Source organism: Eucyclogobius newberryi, unplaced genomic scaffold, assembly GCF_026437365.1.
Source record: "Eucyclogobius newberryi isolate DKJ021-1_F unplaced genomic scaffold, fEucNew1.0.hap1 SCAF_9, whole genome shotgun sequence".
NCBI classification, from domain to species: Eukaryota; Metazoa; Chordata; class Actinopteri; order Gobiiformes; family Gobiidae; genus Eucyclogobius; species Eucyclogobius newberryi.
Window position 1 is genome coordinate 16,649,953 of NW_027316532.1, and position 19,361 is coordinate 16,669,313.

The 19,361-nt window shown below is 45.6% G+C and overlaps 1 protein-coding gene across 3 annotated transcripts in view; it reads left to right on the top strand.

The window, feature by feature from the left end:
- kank3 (KN motif and ankyrin repeat domains 3) overlaps positions 1-19,361 on the top strand; it is a 45,596-nt gene that overhangs the window by 730 nt on the left and 25,505 nt on the right. The window lies entirely within an intron of this gene.

A 19,361-nucleotide genomic window follows, 5' to 3' on the forward strand; every position in this document is an offset into this window, starting at 1 on the left:
GTGGCTCTCGTAACTCTCAGTGGCTCTCGTTGCTCTCCGTGGCTCTCGTGACTCTTGTTGCTCTCTGTAACTCTCCATGGCTCTCTCGTGACTCTCTGTGGCTCGTGACTCTCCGTGGCTCTCGTGACTCTTGTGGCTATGCGTGGCTCTCTCGTGACTCTCGTGTCTCCGTGTCTCTCTCGTGGCGCTCTCGTGTCTCCTCGTGGCTCTCTGTGGCTCTCTCGTGACTCTCTCGTGTCTCTCGTGACTCTCTGGTGACTCTCTCGTGACTCTCGTGGCTCTCTCGTGACTCTCTCGTGACTCTCTGGTGACTCTCTCGTGACTCTCGTGACTCTCGTGGCTCTCTCGTGACTCTCGTGACTCTCGTGGCTCTCTGTGGCTCTCTCATGGCTCTCTCGTGACTCTCGTGACTCTCGTGGCTCTCTCGTGGCTCTCTCGTGGCTCTCTCGTGGCTCTCTGTGGCTCTCTCATGGCTCTCTGTGGCTCTCTGTGGCTCTCTGTGGCTCTCTGTGACTCTCTGTGACTCTCTGTGGCTCTCTGTGACTCTCTGTGACTCTCTGTGACTCTCTGTGACTCTCCGTGGCTCTCTCGTGGCTCTCTGTGGCTCTCTGTGGCTCTCTCATGGCTCTCTCATGGCTCTCTGTGGCTCTCTGTGGCTCTCTGTGACTCTCTGTGACTCTCTGTGACTCTCCGTGGCTCTCTCGTGGCTCGTGACTCTTTTGTGACTCTTTGTCTAGAACCCGTCGGTCTCTGTATTTTACTCTTTATTTGGTTAATATTGTGTTTAAAAGTCTCAGTTCTGTCTTTAATAAACGTGTAATAGTTGTATCTAATAATAATAATAATAATAACTTTTATTTATATAGCGCTTTTCAGTGACCCAAAGACGCTGTTACTCTGTTACTCTATGAACTACTAGTACTCTTACTGAGCGCCGTGCATCTCCATCTTGAAGCCTCTAATCACTCGTTTGAAGACGGTGAGGTGAAGATTTTAAGCAGGGAGTACTCTTACTGTTACTGTGTACTAGATCATACATGACATGGCAGAGGAGCTTGTGACTTGTTCTGTTTGTTGTAGTCGTCATGGTTACAGCAGCAGAACTCTAGACTCTCAGGATCAGGACAAACTCTTGAGCGTTTCGATTTGTGGTTTTGGTTTCAATGGCCCAGTGTCAAAAGCGCGTGTCCAGTTCTGACCAATCACAGGCTCCGAGGCTGAAGATGACACAGTTTTTCATTTGCAGATGGAGATGTTTTATGGAATTTAGGGTTTGAAGTCATTTGTTCTGTTTGTTTATGTTTCAACATTTCAAACGATCTTGAAAAGAAGAAGAATCTCTCAGTCTGAGTGAAGCTGTCAAGCACGGAGCAGTACCTCAGTTCAACCTCTAGTCAGAGGGGTCAGAACAGAGGGCGTGTCCTCAGGTGCTGTGGTTCTGGTTGTTCTAGTGTGTTTCTGGTGTAGTTCTTCTTTTGTGGTTCTTCTTGTGTGGTTCTTGTGGACGAGGTGTGACGTGACCTCTGACCCCTTCTCTCTCTTTGACCCTGTGTCGTGACTGTCGTCTGCTCTGTCGTCTTACAGTTCTGAAGACTTTAAAGTGTTTGTCCCTGAGAGAACCCTCAAGTGCAGTTATTTTCATTTCAATCATTTCTATAATGATCCAATCCAAACGCTCGTTAATATAGTTAAGTTTGTGCAGTTATTTAAACATTATTTATGACATAATTGTATGTTAGCATTAGCTTAGCACTTTTATAAACACATACGTAAAGCTCTGAACATGTGACTTCATTGTTCGTTTATTTTACACTCCGATAATTCACCATAAGAATGAACGGAGCAGGAAGTGGAGCTCCGCGTTTCTAAGGCAACTGGACCAAGCCTCGTGGTTTAGTGAAAAGGGGAGGATGTGAGTCATGTGACCTTGTGTCTGTAAGAGCGTTGTCTGTGTTTATGCTGTTGTTTTGTGTTCAAGCAAACATCTAAATATATAAATGAAATAAAATAAAGAATAGATAAATAAATAAATAAATCAAATAAATCAATCAAATCAATCAAATCAATCGAATTAAATGAATCAAATCAAATGAATCAAATAAATCAAATAAATCAAATCAAATAAATAAATCAAATCAAATAAATCAAATAAACAAATCAAATCAAATCAAATATATCAAATAAATAGTGATTGTAATTGTTGCCATAATTAAGGAGCCGTGCTTTAGGCCACAACGTTCCTTTTTGAGCTTTTCAGTGTTTCAGTCGCGTACGGACTCGATTTGAATGCCTTGCTGTGGAACATTCCTGGCAAATTAAGAAAATCTCCGTGGAGACGAGCAGTACTCAGACCGGAAAAGTGAGGCGCTCTTTTAACAAGACACAAACAAAACAGCCTGGTACTCATGGAAACACTCTAGTCTAGTGCATGTATTTAACAAGGCGCCACATACATAAAACTATAATTCTGTCGTTTGCGGACATGTTTGTTGTTTATATGTTCATTAATGAGTAATAACTATCAATATCTGACTTCAACCTCCACTTTCTATGACTCACTTATTAAAAAACCTAAAATATTCTTGTCATTATGTCCGTTTTTATGGTGCATTGTTAAGTTCTTTATTCGTCATTTACATGCAATTCACGTGATGCAGATCAGATAAACTATAGCAAACACCGGCACGTTTACAGAAGTGTTCATGCACATTCTCCCAGTTCAAATAAACTAATACATAAAGAAAACAGATTGATGTTTAGTCCTGAGCTGATGTAAAATGTGGTCCAACCTAACCACTCAGCCACCACGCTACGCTGCCCGTCACTGTCCAGATTACAAAGATCTACTCAAAACACAAATGTCGCTAAAACAGCCCAGTTTCATCATTTGTGATGTTTGGAGGCTAACTCTGAGGCTAACTCTGAGGCTAACTCTGAGGCTAACTCTGAGGCTAACTCTGAGGCTAACTCTGAGGCTAACTCTGAGGCTAACTCTGAGGCTAACTCTGAGGCTAACTCTGAGGCTAACGCTACGCTACCTCCCCCATTGAAAACGCATTAGTGCTAGCTCCTGGAATGCTAACGGCTAATGGCATTCAGGCGTTTCATTTGCAAACACTGACGTGTCTGTTCTCAAGCAGAAGTTTGTTTTGCTCAGATGTTTTGCAATACATGCGTTCTCACTTCCGGCAAATTACCAGTACATCCGGGAACATGTACCCGCCGCTATTTTGACCGGGTGACGCTTGCAACAGCTGGACAGCATGTCATTTTCTACATCATACTGAGCGCGGCATAGTACTTTACAACCGCACGGCTACTATATTCACCAAAATGCCAAAATACTGCGTTGTTTTTGGATGCAATGTTTGCGTATTGGATAGTCAGAAACTTAGATTGCCGGGTGAAAATTCCCGGGCTTTCAATCAAATAGTCGTAGATACTGGGCCAATCCACATCAGGCCAGTCAGTCGGGCTGTCCTTCCACAAACCCTGCGGCATTCTGTAGGTACATTCCGCTGGTATCAGACCAAGGAATGACAGCTTTGTCATGTACCTTTTTCTGCCGCCATCGTCTAAAGAATTATAATATTCGTAGCTCATTATGCCGCGCTCAGTATGACGTAGAAAATGACGTGCTGTCCAGCTGTTGCAATCGTCACCCTGTCAATGTATTTGTCAAATTAACTTTATTTATACTATTTATGCATCATGTTTCAAACTGACCAAAGCTGAACAACATAAACAGTATTTACATAAAGTCATACGAGCAAAAATATGTACGTCAATGTTTCTCTATTGTTTTCACTCTGATGTTCTCACTCTGGTGTTCTCACTCTGGTGTTCTCACTCTGGTGTTCTCACTCTGGTGTTCTCACTCTGGTGTTCTCTCTCTCTCTCTCTGGTGTTCTTTCTCTGGTGTTCTCTCTCCAGAGGAGCTGCTCTGTTTGTTTCTCTCTCTGACACTTAACCCTGAGGTGTGTCTTTCACACTCTAAAATAGCCTCTGACAGTTTTCGTCTGGACTCCGAGTCGGGTGCTCCTGGTCGGGGGCTCCGGGTCGGGTGCTCTGGGTGCTCTGGGTCGGGTCCTCTGGGTGCTCTGGGTGCTCTAGGTGCTCTATGTGCTCTAGGTGCTCTGGGTCGGGTGCTTTGGGTGCGCTGGGTGCTCTCGCTCGGGTGCTCCTGGTCGGGTGCTCTGGGTGCTCTGGGTCGGGTACTCCTGGTTGGGTGCTCCGGGTGCTCTGGAGGTCCTGGTCGGGTGCTCTGGGTGCTCCGTGTGCTCCGGGTGCTCCTGGTCGGGTGCTCTGGGTCGGGTACTCCTGGTCGGGTGCTCTGGAGGTCCTGGTCGGGTGCTCTGGGTGCTCCGGGTGCTCTGGGTCGGGTGCTCCTGGTCGGGTGCTCTGGGTGCTCTGGGTGACCTGGTGTCTCAGGACAGCGTTTGCTGGGCGACACTTTTAGCTCGATGACGAGGGTTTATTTTAGTTCAAGGCTCGAGGTCAAAGTGTGACATCATCGACCTGTGAGAGCAAATATCACTGTGTTACCTGCTCGTCGCCATGGAGACCTTACCTGCTCGTCGCCATGGAGACCTTACATGCTCGACCTTACCTGCTCGTCGCCATGGAGACCTTACCTAGACAGACAAGTTTAATGCTAGACTATGGAACATTCCAGGCAGAGTGAACATCATGACGTTACAGAAGGCATTAAAAAAATGAATGTTGTTTGTCCAGAGACTTCAGATGTGGAAATGTTCCAGACAAATTTTATTCTGAGCAGCTTTTGTTGCAGCTCCAGACGTTTATTTGTGGAGCTATTTCCTCCATAAACCGGGTTAGAGTGTCTGCCTCTGTGTTCAGGGCGTGTTCAGGTCCATGTTCAGGCTGTGTTCAGGTCCATGTTCAGGCTGTGTTCAGGTCCATGTTCAGGCTGTGTTCAGGTCCATGTTCAGGCTGTGTTCAGGTCCATGTTCAGGCTGTGTTCAGGTCCATGTTCAGGCTGTGTTCAGGTCCATGTTCAGGCTGTGTTCAGGTCCATGTTCAGGCTGTGTTCAGGTCCATGTTCAGGCCGTGTTCAGGCCGTGTTCAGGCCGTGTTCAGGCCGTGTTCAGGCCGTGTTCAGGCCGTGTTCAGGCCGTGTTCAGGCCGTGTTCAGGCCGTGTTCAGGCCCGCGTTCAGGGCGGGTTCAGGCCGTGTTCAGGGCGGGTTCAGGCCGTGTTCAGGCTGTGTTCAGGCTGTGTTCAGGTCCATGTTCAGGCCGTGTTCAGGCCGTGTTCAGGCCCGCGTCCAGGCCGCGTTCAGGGCGCGTTCAGGGCGCGTTCAGGGCGCGTTCAGGGCGCGTTCAGGGCGCGTTCAGGGCGGGTTCAGGGGGTGTTCAGGTCCACGTTCAGGCCGTGTTCAGGCCACGTTCAGGGCGGGTTCAGGGTGTGTTCCGATCCACGTTCAGGCTCAGTGGTCGATAAGTGTCATAAATGTTGACTCGCTGTAGGAGGCGGGTCTCAATCCTGTGATCGAGCTCCTCATGATTTCATACACTCCAAACAACAAGTCTGACATTTGAAGCACAAACATGTTCAATCCAATAGAGTCGTCTGATTGGTCGTGCAGCGTCCAATCAGATTAATGTCATGAGAACCAGTATTAAATTGAAACGCAGTGATCGACCACAAGTCACATGTTTAAGTCTGTGTTTGTTTGTTTTTTGTTTACAGAGCTGTGTTTGTGTGTTTGTTGTTTACAGTTATGTGTTTGTGTGTTTGTTGTTTACATACCTGTGTTTGTTGTTTACAGGTCTGTGTTTGTTTGTAGATCTGTTGTTGTTTACAGGTCTGTGCCGTGTTTGTGCGTTTGCGTTTCATTTTTGTTGTTTTGCAATTTCCGTTTTGGACAGCTAAAGCTAGCTTGTGTGCTAATGACAGGGGGAGATAAAGGACGCCTCAACACAAGCAGATACAAACTCAATATTGAGGTTGATGTAAACTTTTATACGTGCGACCTTGGACTTCCGCACACATTTCTGTTTCTTGATCTGTTCCATAATGACATTTGAATCTGTTTCTCTCACGACGTCTCTTATCTTTTGCCAAAGCCAGAAACAAACGATAATGAGATTTTGGCTGAAGTCACAAGCCGTGAATTAAAATCATATTTCCAGCTTTTGCGTCGCAGATGTTTTGTTTGAGTCGATGTTTGTGGTGTTTATCTTGTTATCGGAGTCGGAGGAGGAGTCGGAGGAGGAGTCGGAGGTCTGCTCGCTCGGTGTGATTGAGCTTCAGTAAAACGTGGGAAATAATGTGAATTAGATGTTCACCATCGCCATGTTTCCACTGGTTCACTCTGGTTTTATTCAGCCCTAAAGTGTCTCAGTCTTGTCTCTGGTCTGGACCGTTTCTTTGATCCAAAGTGGATCCCTGAGAGGTTCTGGCTCCTAAAGCGTCTGGCTCTTGGGCTCCAGGTGCTCAGGGGGAGGAGCTCTACAGCACAGCCAGATGATTGGACCAGAGAGAACTCAGACTCAGGCCAAAACAAGTGGCAAAAAGCAGAAAGTCAAAAGAATAATTTATCACCAAACAACAAAAATAACAATAATGCATCAAAAAGCAACAAAAATGGAACCAAAAGCAACAAAAATTGAATAAAAGGCATCAAAAACTCATCAAAAGGCTGGAAAAACATGACAAAAAGTGACTTATAGTGACAAAAACACAACTGACAGCGACAAAATGTGACCAGTAGCAACAAAAGGTGACTAAAAGTGACAGAAACTCTTCCTCAGTTCAAACTCTGACTTGATCTCGTGCTAAAGGGCCGTGTTTCCACTGATGCTAACGACTATGTGGAGCCTTAGCTACACAAAGCTAGCGTAGCGCGCGTCCTGTCATTACGCTGTGAGGTGCTGAGGTGTGATGAGGAGGAGGAGGAGGCAGATGTGGGCCACAGCTGCTGCTCAGCTCCTGTTTCACCGTCTGCAGAGCCGCCACCGCGGGGGAAACGCTTATTACTCGCCGTTTAGCGCGTATGCTAATCGCTAACGGCGTCGAAACACGTGTTGATGTGCGATCGCTGCTCTGGCGTTGCTCACGTCAGGTCTGGAGGTCGTTCCTGGAGTTTGTGGCCATGTTTTATACTTTATTTATTCACCGTTTATTTGTTTGATGGAATATTGTACGTTTGTCGATGGGCCGAGTGTAAGAGTCTCAAAAAGCCAGAGTTTTGTGTCGGTAGAGCGCTGTATCCTGTAGTTTAAAAGACATTTTTCAGTATTTTTTGGTCAATTCTCACTCAAAATGTGAACTTTGAACAGAACGCGATGACTAAAACTGTCAAATCCGTTTGTAAATTTGAGTTTGTTGAGTTTGTCGAGTTTGTTTGAGATGAAACCAGCGGCTGCCCCAGCGTGAAACGTGTGTCTGATCAACTTTAAGCCCCTCCTCCTCAGAGGAACAGAGCGAACAATCGAATTACGTGTTCAAATTAGGCTCAAAAGTACAACTCAAGATTCCTTTTACAAAAACACAATCTCGCGTTCTTCTCTGTGTTTCAAAAGCAAAATCTATTTCAGAGCCGTGTCAAACGAGGTGAAGGAAGCGCCCTAGCAGCCAAACAACAACATTTGGTGCTATTTATGTAATTTCATTATTCGGATTCAGGCGATTTTATTAATCCCTCCAGAGCCAATTAGTTTGAGAGCGATAAACGCAAAAACACAACCAAACATTCGACAGTGGAACAGTTCTGACCCAGAAGGAGCTTTGAGATCGATAAAGCGTCTGATGAGAGACGACAACACCAGCGCGAGAAGCACAATGGCGTCAAGTCTCTGTCGCTTTTCTGTGATTTTTGTTTGGGACTAAGGCGGTTAATTAAGACAGAGCGGGAGAACGGTCCAAAAAGGATTTATAAAAATGACACATAATGGAAAAGACAAAGAGAAGAAAGAGTTCAACTTCCTCAAAAGACATAAAACGATGACCAAATGCATTTTATTAGACGTTATATTTGTCAAAAAAACTTTGCCAGACATTTGTTTTAAGCAGCAACTTCAACGTTTTCATTGTGGATAATTCTCTGCAGAGACTTTGTCTGAAGTCAGAGATGAGCTCCTCGGGTTTAGCGGGATTTATGTCTTACCAGGGTCCCAGACAAATGAAAGTCCCTCGAAGCCCCTCCAGTCTGAGTCCAAGGAAACTGAAAACTCTCTAGACAAGAAAGAAGCACGAGAGGAGACTGCGGCGCGCGAGAGGAGACTGCGGCGCGCGAGAGGAGACTGCGGCGCGCGAGAGGAGACTGCGGCGCGCGAGAGGAGACTGCGGCGCGCGAGAGGAGACTGCGGCGCGCGAGAGGAGACTGCGGCGTACAAAGAGTTTAGCCAAACGGCGGCACAAACGGACAGAGCATCAGAAAGTAGCTTTTGTGCTAACTCTGGTATATTAATATTGAAGCTGTTGCAGACACATTGATTAATCTGCCCTGATTTCATCTCAGTGTTGATTATTATTTCAGGATTATTTCTTCTTCTTTGGTGTTTTATGGCGGTTGTATCCAAGTGTTACATTACTGCCACCGACTGTAGTTCCACGTTTTAGACCTCATTCTTCATCTGTAGCTGCTGTTGTTGTAGTAGTTTTACTCTTCTTCGGTGCTCAACGGCGACCGCCATCCACAGAGCCGACTGGGAAGTTGAGCGAGTTTCCACATTTGAAGCGTCCGTATTTGTATGCGACTGAAGGACTGTGACCTTCTGGACTCGATTGAATTGTTGGTCACATTTTGAACGTTTAGATCATGTTTTGAGCGAGTTTTGAACGCGTTTTGAGCGTGTTTTGGGCCCGAGCAGCAGAAGTCGGATGAGGAACAAAGAACTCTCTCTTCAGTGACTCACGACATGGAAAACATGGAGCCACTGAAGAGAGAGCGGCTTTGTCTCCTCAAGGAGTGTGAAGAATGTGCCGGAGCAAGAGGGCGGAGCCTGGAAGGAGAGGGCGGAGAAGGAAGGAGAGGGTGGAGTCTGGAGCGAGAGGGTGGAGTCTGGAGTGAGAGAGGGTGGAGTCTGGAGCGAGAGAGGGTGGAGAGGGGGGAGTCTGGAGCGAGAGGGTGGAGAGGGGGGAGTCTGGAGCGAGAGGGTGGAGAGGGGGGAGTCTGGAGCGAGAGGGTGGAGTCTGGAGCGAGAGGGTGGAGTCTGGAGCGAGAGAGGGTGGAGTCTGGAGCGAGAGGGTGGAGTCTGGAGCGAGAGGGTGGAGAGGGTGGAGTCTGGAGCGAGAGGGTGGAGTCTGGAGCGAGAGGGTGGAGAGGGTGGAGTCTGGAGGGAGAGGAGGGAGAGGGTGGAGAGGGTGGAGTCTGGAGGGAGAGGGTGGAGAGGGCGGAGTCTGGAGGGAGAGGGCGGAGTCTGGAGGGAGAGGGCGGAGTCTGGAGGAAGAGGGCGGAGTCTGGAGGAAGAGGGCGGAGTCTGGAGGAAGAGGGCGGAGTCTGGAGGAAGAGGGCGGAGTCTGGAGGGAGAGGGCGGAGTCTGGAGGGAGAGGGCGGAGTCTGGAGCGAGAGAGGGTGGAGAGGGTGGAGTCTGGAGCGAGAGGGTGGAGTCTGGAGCGAGAGGGTGGAGTCTGGAGCGAGAGGGTGGAGTCTGGAGCGAGAGGGTGGAGAGGGTGGAGTCTGGCGGGAGAGGGCGGAGTCTGGAGGGAGAGGGCGGAGTCTGGAGGGAGAGGGCGGAGTGTAATATTGAGGAAAATAAAAACATTTTTATCCCTTTTATGACCTTCGGCTTTTTATTTTCTATTTGTCTTAGAGTCTGTTGAGTCCAGCGAACAATTACAACGAGCAAAGTGCAGTTATTCTTCATAGTAAACAATTCAAGTTTGCTGATCCTTGTAAATGTAAATTCCCTCTGTATCGTTCCCCTCCATTTAGAAGCACAGGACCCTTTAACTGTGAGTCCCACGGGTCACACGCCTGAGCGCCCGCCGCACAGATAAGCCCTTATCTCTGCTCACCGTGTGATGCTTCTCGTGATGTTCCTTTGCTGTGTTTGTTAGAGCTCCAGGAAACGGCGGGACAATGGGAGTTCTGCGGCAGGACGGGGGCCCGGGCCACTCAAGGACGGGGCCCGGGCCGCTCGAGGGGGAGGGACTTCCCTTTAGGAAACAGCAGATTTATCTCAGCCAAAGCACAGGACGCCGGGGTCAAAGCCGGGGTCAAGCCCCCCCGAGGATAAAGGCATGTTCAAGTCCAAACGCTGCAGCGGCGGATCACCAGGAACGAGCGGGAAATACAGAGAAATACTCGAGTCTGTGTGGTTGTGTGAAAGCTGTGGTGTTTTCTGGAGTGTGTGTTGTGTGAAAGCTGTGAGACTGAACACACACTGTGACTTCAGATCCGGAGTTTCTCTGTTTGGTTTGGATTCTTTCTGATGCGAGAGAATCTTATCAAATGTTGTAAAAACAGAATCATGTGAAACTCAAAGCTGGAGTGGTTTTGTCGCAGTGGCTCATTTTAGTTTAACCGTTTGGAGCTGATGTCGATATTGGAGCTTCATTAGCGTGTCACATGGTGTGTGTCACATGGTCCTTTATCATTTATGTTTATGCTGTTCATTTGTACGGCTTTACCAAGATATAAAAAAAAAAGTACATTATTATTAATTTATATCTATATCAATTAACAAGCACAGTCTGAGGATGTGATTCTTCGGCTTTGACCTTGTGACCCCTGAACTTTGGCCCAGACTCCATTAGCTATGGCTAAAGATGCTAATCATGCTAACTCCATATTTAGCGTGTTGATCATTGTGTGGACTGTAAAATAATCAACTGTTTCCATAGTTTCTGGGCTCTATAATGAGGCGTGGCCTGTCCATGTGGGCGGAGCTGAAGGTGGTGGGCGGAGCTGAAAGTTGTGGGCGGGGCTGAATGAGAGTGAAACATTAATGAACACGATTTTGGCCGATGTTTTGACCGTGTTTTAAAATGTCGCGGACCTGTTTCTACTTTTAGATCGTTTTAGATCAACATCGGGGGAAACTATAAACCAAATGTTAAAATGATGATGAATACTTACAGTTTATCACAAATCAGGCTTGTGTGTTGCCGTGACGATACAAGGGCCTCCAGAGACACAGGAATGCCACTCGAGCTCGTCCTGTAAAGACGCTTCCGATTGTGTCTTTTCTCATGCAGATCACTCATTCACATCGCTCTCTCTCCTCCACATTCTCCCCCTGCAACCCTTTCCTTCCTCTCCTCTTCCTCCTCTTTCTCCTCTTCCCCCTCTTTCTCCTCTTCCTCCGCTTTCTCCTCTTTCTCCTCTTCCCCCTCTTTCCCCTCTTCCTCCTCTTTCCCCTCTTCCTCCTCTTCCTCCTCTTCCTCCTCTTCCTCCTCTTTCTCCTCTTTCTCCTCTTTCTCCTCTTTCTCCTCTTCCCCCTCTTTCTCCTCTTGCTCCGCTTTATCCTCTTTCTCCTCTTCCTCCGCTTTCTCTTCCTCCTCTTCCTCCTCTTTCTCCTCTTTCTCCTCTTTCTCCTCTTCTCTGTCGTCCAGTTGTCTCTCCTCTCTCTCTCTCCCTCGATTTTTTTAAACATACCATCACAAGAAAACTGAGAAACAGAAGAAGAGAGCAAGACGAATTTGGGGCGTCCACTTCCTTGTCAGTACCTTTTTTCCCGCTGTCAACAGTTAATTCCAAAAGTACATTCTAAAGTACGTTCTAAAGTACGTTCTAAAGTACGTTCTAAAGTACGTTCTAAAGTACATTCTAAAGTATCCATGTGTTGTGTCCATGGCAGGAGTTCTGAGGCCCAAGTTCATAGTTCTAAAGTTCATAGTTCTAAAGTTCATAGTTCTAAAGTTCATAGTTCTGAAGTTCATAGTTCTGAAGTTCAGGGGTAAATGTCCGTAACAGTCGCAGAGCTTTATGAACTTCATGTTTGAGTGACAGGACAGTCCCAGAACACGTGACAGTGGTTTGCCTCCTGGTGGCGCTGTTTCTCTGTGAATAATGAGACCTTTGAGTTAAGAAAAATATGACACGTTTCACCATAAAAACATGTGACTTTGAGCTCCTCCTCTGAGATGGACGCACTTCACCAAAACAACATGTGGATGTGGGGTACTCCTCTGAGATGGACGCACTTCACCAAAACAACATGTGGATGTGGGGTACTCCTCTGAGATGGACGCACTTCACCAAAACAACATGTGGATGTGGGGTACTCCTCTGAGATGGACGCACTTCACCAAAACAACATGTGGATGTGGGGTACTCCTCTGAGATGGACGCACTTCACCAAAACAACATGTGGATGTGGGGTACTCCTCTGAGATGGACGCACTTCACCAAAACAACATGTGGATGTGGGGTACTCCTCTGAGATGGACGCACTTCACCAAAACAACATGTGGATGTGGGGTGCTCCTCTGAGATGGACGCACTTCACCAAAACAACATGTGGATGTGGGGTACTCCTCTGAGATGGACGCACTTCACCAAAAAAACATGTGGATGTGGGGTACTCCTCTGAGATGGACGCACTTCACCAAAACAACATGTGGATGTGGGGTACTCCTCTGAGATGGACGCACTTCACCAAAAAAACATGTGGATGTGGGGTACTCCTCTGAGATGGACGCACTTCACCAAAACAACATGTGGATGTGGGGTGCTCCTCTGAGATGGACGCACTTCACCAAAACAACATGTGGATGTGGGGTGCTCCTCTGAGATGGACGCACTTCACCAAAAAAACATGTGGATGTGGGGTACTCCTCTGAGATGGACGCACTTCACCAAAAAAACATGTGGATGTGGGGTACTCCTCTGAGATGGACGCACTTCACCAAAACAACATGTGGATGTGGGGTACTCCTCTGAGATGGACGCACTTCACCAAAAAAACATGTGGATGTGGGGTACTCCTCTGAGATGGACGCACTTCACCAAAACAACATGTGGATGTGGGGTACTCCACTGAGATGGACACACTTCTCCAAAACAACATGTGGATGTGGGGTACTCCTCTGAGATGGACGCACTTCACCAAAACAACATGTGGATGTGGGGTACTCCTCTGAGATGGACGCACTTCACCAAAACAACATGTGGATGTGGGGTACTCCACTGAGATGGACACACTTCTCCAAAACAACATGTGGATGTGGGGTACTCCTCTGAGATGGACACATTTTTCCCACTCTTCATTTGTCAAAATAAGATGAGCTTCTCTTTCACATTTGTTTTTAATATATTTAGTATTTGTTCAGATTAGAACTGCATTGATATATTTTAGATATTATTCTCCTTTAAAGTTCTGCTTCATAATCCTTGATAAACATCTCAGTCAGAGGTATTAAAGGTCATGACCTTGATAAACATCTCAGTCAAAGGTATTAAAGGTCATGACCTTGATAAACATCTCAGTCAGAGGTTATAAAGGTCATGACCTTGATAAACATTTCAGTCAGAGGTTATAAAGGTCATGACCTTGATAAACATCTCAGTCAGAGGTTATAAAGGTCATGACCTTGATAAACATCTCAGTCAGAGGTTATAAAGGTCATGACCTTGATAAACATCTCAGTCAGGTTATAAAGGTCATAACCTTGATAAACATCTCAGAGGTTATAAAGGTCATGACTCATGACATTGATAAACATCTCAGTCAGAGGTTATAAAGGTCATGACCTTGATAAACATTTCAGTCAGAGGTTATAAAGGTCATGACCTTGATAAACATCTCAGTCAGAGGTTATAAAGGTCATGACCTTGATAAACATTTCAGTCAGAGGTTATAAAGGTCATGACCTTGATAAACATCTCAGTCAGAGGTTATAAAGGTCATGACCTTGATAAACATCTCAGTCAGAGGTTATAAAGGTCATGACCTTGATAAACATCTCAGTCAGGTTATAAAGGTCATAACCTTGATAAACATCTCAGAGGTTATAAAGGTCATGACTCATGACATTGATAAACATCTCAGTCAGAGGTATTAAAGGTCATGACTCATGACATTGATAAACATCTCAGTCAGAGGTATTAAAGGTCATGACTGTTTAATGTCTTGTTATAATAACTTGTCCAGTTTGTCGGGTCAGGATTTTGTGATTGTGATTCTCTTTGAGATCTTTTATATCGTGGAGAAAAGAGTTTAGTCGTTCTCAAGATTGTTGATTTCTCTTTATGGAAATATTTAATATTTAAGAGATTCTGGCCTTGGAAAGTGTGACGGCAGCAGAGGATGAGGTCAGCTGTGTCTCCTCTTCTCCCCTCCTCTTTTCCTCTCTCCTCTCCCCTTCTCCTCCTCCTCCTCTTTCCTCTCTCCTCCCTCCTCCTTTTTCCTCCTCCTTCCTCTCTCCTCCTCCTCTCTCCCCCTCCTCTCTGTCGGTGGGGAAAGGGTGGCAGCAGCAGCAGCAGAGGATGAGGTCAGCTGTGTGTTTCTGGTTCCATGAGTCGACTTCTCGTGTGTTTGAAGAAAAACATGTTTGTGCGTCGTCTGGACTTTCCACTCGACAGGTTTAAATTCGGGGCATCAGGATTAAAGCTTCTTCCTCTTCACAGACTCGGAGTTGAACTTTCAGCCGTTCATGTTTGAGTCGACCCACATTTGTATTATTTTGGCTATTTATTTAGTCAAGTAGATTTTTATGGAACAGAATCAGGAGAAAGGAGTTACCATGGAAACATGTATGTGAAGTTAGATCTGGTGTTAAAATGTGCTTGAATTAAGTCATTTATCTGGGTTTTTACTATATTTTTACTGTCTTGATATACGATTTGTTGTGTCCCGATTTGTTTTGGCCCTCGTTTGTCCCACCACGTCCCATGGTCCGGTGGGACGGACGAGGGCCAAGTCCGGTGGGACAAACGAGGGCCAAGTCCGGTGGGACGGACGAGGGCCAAGTCCGGTGGGACGGACGAGGGCCAAGTCCGGTGGGACGGACGAGGGCCAAGTCCGGTGGGACGGACGAGGGCCAAGTCCGGTGGGACGGACGAGGGCCAAGTCCGGTGGGACGGACGAGGGCCAAGTCCGGTGGGACGGACGAGGGCCAAGTCCGGTGGGACGGACGAGGGCCAAGTCCGGTGGGACGGACGAGGGCCACGGACGAGGGCCAAGCCCGGTCCGGTGGGACGGACGAGGGCCACGGACGAGGGCCAAGCCCGGTCCGGTGGGACGGACGAGGGCCACGGACGAGGGCCAAGCCCGGTCCGGTGGGACGGACGAGGGCCACGGACGAGGGCCAAGCCCGGTCCGGTGGGACGGACGAGGGCCACGGACGAGGGCCAAGCCCGGTCCGGTGGGACGGACGAGGGCCACGGACGAGGGCCAAGCCCGGTCCGGTGGGACGGACGAGGGCCACGGACGAGGGCCAAGCCCGGTCCGGTGGGACGGACCAGGGCCACGGACGAGGGCCAAGCCCGGTCCGGTGGGACGGACGAGGGCCACGGACGAGGGCCAAGCCCGGTCCGGTGGGACGGACGAGGGCCACGGACCAGGGCCAAGCCCGGTCCGGTGGGACGGACGAGGGCCACGGACCAGGGCCAAGCCCGGTCCGGTGGGACGGACGAGGGCCACGGACCAGGGCCAAGCCCGGTCCGGTGGGACGGCCAAGCCCGGTCCGGTGGGACGGACGAGGGCCACGGACGAGGGCCAAGTCCGGTCCGGAGGGACGGACGAGGGCCACGGACGAGGGCCAAGCCCGGTCCGGTGGGCCAAGTCCGGTCCAGTGGGACGGACGAGAGCCATGGTCCAGTGGGACAGTCGTTTCAGATCCATGTTGTGATTTACAGTCGCTCGCTGTAGTTGGTTCACATGAATCACATTTGGTTCCACCTCGGACACGCTGGATGCTAATAAACGAACTCAGCTCAGACTCTGTCCCTGCTCGAATCTGTCCCAAAACTCTGCCGGCCCATGTGACCAAAAGTACATGTGGTCACATTAAAGGTACACGTAAAGGTAGACAACTGTGATGGTTCAGATACAGATGAAACGTGTTCCATCAGAGCCACATCCTGAAGGTCATTTATTGTATCAAGACTTAAAATAACATCTTATTAGGTTTGAACATCACGTGCCACAGTTTCGTTTGATCTTCTTTATGTGAATTTGATCGGGCCAATATTTGCACTATTAGCACATTTAGTTTGGGCCGAAAAACCCAATTCAAAAATCCACACGGTGCTTTTACAACACTTTTGTACCACTTTACCTCAATTATTCTTTTCTTACGTTCTTCTCTCTACATGCAGCCTTCTTGTTACATAATCATGTTTTTGTGGCAAGAAACATCACAATTACCGACCAAACAACAGTAAAACACTTCATCAAATGTTCAAATAGATCACAAGTCCTCTAGTATGCGCTCGGCTTCATGAAATCCAACATTACCAATGATAAAGTGAAGAGAATAATCATATATAATGCAGTATAAAGTGTTGTGATGATGAAAGTGTTGTTTTTGGTCACGCTCCAGTCCAAAGCCTCCGTTGTGTCCCGTGTTGCCCGTTTTCCCACTGGCAGAAGAAGCGCTGAGACTGAGCGACTTCTCACGGAACAGAACCAACAGAACTGCACAGAACAGTCTTATAAAAGCACAGAACAGTCTTATAAAAGCACAGAACAGTCTTATAAAAGCACAGAACAGTCTTATAAAAGCACAGAACAGTCTTATAAAAGCACAGAACAGTCTTATAAAAGCACAAAACAGTCTTATAAAAGCACAAAACAGTCTTATAAAAGCACAAAACAGTCTTATAAAAGCACAAAACAGTCTTATAAAAGCACAAAACAGTCTTATAAAAGCACAAAACAGTCTTATAAAAGCACAAAACAGTCTTATAAAAGCACAAAACAGTCTTATAAAAGCACAAAACAGTCTTATAAAAGCACAAAACAGTCTTATAAAAGCACAAAACAGTCTTATAAAAGCGCAGAACAGTCTTATAAAAGCGCAAAACAGTCTTATAAAAGCGCAAAACAGTCTTATAAAAGCGCAAAACAGTCTTATAAAAGCGCAAAACAGTCTTATAAAAGCGCAAAACAGTCTTGTAAAAGCGCAAAACAGTCTTGTAAAAGCGCAAAACAGTCTTGTAAAAGCGCAAAACAGTCTTGTAAAAGCGCAAAACAGTCTTGTAAAAGCGCAAAACAGTCTTGTAAAAGCGCAAAACAGTCTTGTAAAAGCGCAAAACAGTCTTGTAAAAGCGCAAAACAGTCTTATAAAAGCGCAAAACAGTCTTGTAAAAGCGCAAAACAGTTATAAAAGCGCAAAACAGTCTTATAAAAGCGCAAAACAGTCTTATAAAAGCGCAAAACAGTCTTGTAAAAGCGCAAAACAGTCTTATAAAAGCACAAAACAGTCTTGTAAAAGCGCAAAACAGTCTTATAAAAGCACAAAACAGTCTTATAAAAGCACAAAACAGTCTTATAAAAGCACAAAACAGTCTTATAAAAGCACAAAACAGTCTTATAAAAGCACAAAACAGTCTTATAAAAGCGCAAAACAGTTATAAAAGCGCAAAACAGTCTTGTAAAAGCGCAAAACAGTTATAAAAGCGCAAAACAGTTATAAAAGCACAAAACAGTTATAAAAGCACAAAACAGTTATAAAAGCACAAAACAGTCTTGTAAAAGCGCAAAACAGTCTTGTAAAAGCGCAAAACAGTTATAAAAGCGCAAAACAGTCTTATAAAAGCGCAAAACAGTCTTATAAAAGCACAAAACAGTCTTGTAAAAGCGCAAAACAGTCTTGTAAAAGCGCAAAACAGTCTTGTAAAAGCGCAAAACAGTTATAAAAGCACAAAACAGTCTTATAAAAGCACAAAACAGTCTTGTAAAAGCGCAAAACAGTCTTATAAAAGCACAAAACAGTCTTATAAAAGCACAAAACAGTCTTATAAAAGCGCAAAACAGTCTTGTAAAAGCGCAAAACAGTCTTGTAAAAGCGCAAAACAGTCTTGTAAAAGCGCAAAACAGTCTTATAAAAGCACAAAACAGTTATAAAAGCACAAAACAGTCTTGTAAAAGCACAAAACAGTCTTGTAAAAGCGCAAAACAGTCTTGTAAAAGCGCAAAACAGTTATAAAAGCACAAAACAGTTATAAAAGCACAAAACAGTCTTATAAAAGCACAAAACAGTCTTATAAAAGCACAAAACAGTCTTATAAAAGCACAAAACAGTCTTATAAAAGCGCAAAACAGTCTTGTAAAAGCGCAAAACAGTCTTGTAAAAGCGCAAAACAGTCTTGTAAAAGCGCAAAACAGTTATAAAAGCACAAAACAGTCTTATAAAAGCGCAAAACAGTCTTGTAAAAGCGCAAAACAGTCTTGTAAAAGCGCAAAACAGTTATAAAAGCGCAAAACAGTCTTATAAAAGCGCAAAACAGTCTTATAAAAGCGCAAAACAGTCTTGTAAAAGCGCAAAACAGTCTTGTAAAAGCGCAAAACAGTCTTGTAAAAGCGCAAAACAGTTATAAAAGCACAAAACAGTTATAAAAGCACAAAACAGTTTTAAAAGCACAAAACAGTCTTATAAAAGCACAAAACAGTCTTATAAAAGCGCAAAACAGTCTTGTAAAAGCGCAAAACAGTTATAAAAGCACAAAACAGTCTTATAAAAGCGCAAAACAGTCTTGTAAAAGCGCAAAACAGTCTTGTAAAAGCGCAAAACAGTTATAAAAGCACAAAACAGTTATAAAAGCACAAAACAGTCTTATAAAAGCACAAAACAGTCTTATAAAAGCACAAAACAGTCTTATAAAAGCACAAAACAGTCTTATAAAAGCGCAAAACAGTCTTGTAAAAGCGCAAAACAGTCTTGTAAAAGCGCAAAACAGTCTTGTAAAAGCGCAAAACAGTTATAAAAGCACAAAACAGTCTTATAAAAGCGCAAAACAGTCTTGTAAAAGCGCAAAACAGTCTTGTAAAAGCGCAAAACAGTTATAAAAGCGCAAAACAGTCTTATAAAAGCGCAAAACAGTCTTATAAAAGCGCAAAACAGTCTTGTAAAAGCGCAAAACAGTCTTGTAAAAGCGCAAAACAGTCTTGTAAAAGCGCAAAACAGTTATAAAAGCACAAAACAGTTATAAAAGCACAAAACAGTCTTATAAAAGCACAAAACAGTCTTATAAAAGCACAAAACAGTCTTATAAAAGCGCAAAACAGTCTTGTAAAAGCGCAAAACAGTTATAAAAGCACAAAACAGTCTTATAAAAGCGCAAAACAGTCTTGTAAAAGCGCAAAACAGTCTTGTAAAAGCGCAAAACAGTTATAAAAGCACAAAACAGTTATAAAAGCACAAAACAGTTATAAAAGCACAAAACAGTCTTGTAAAAGCGCAAAACAGTCTTGTAAAAGCGCAAAACAGTCTTGTAAAAGCGCAAAA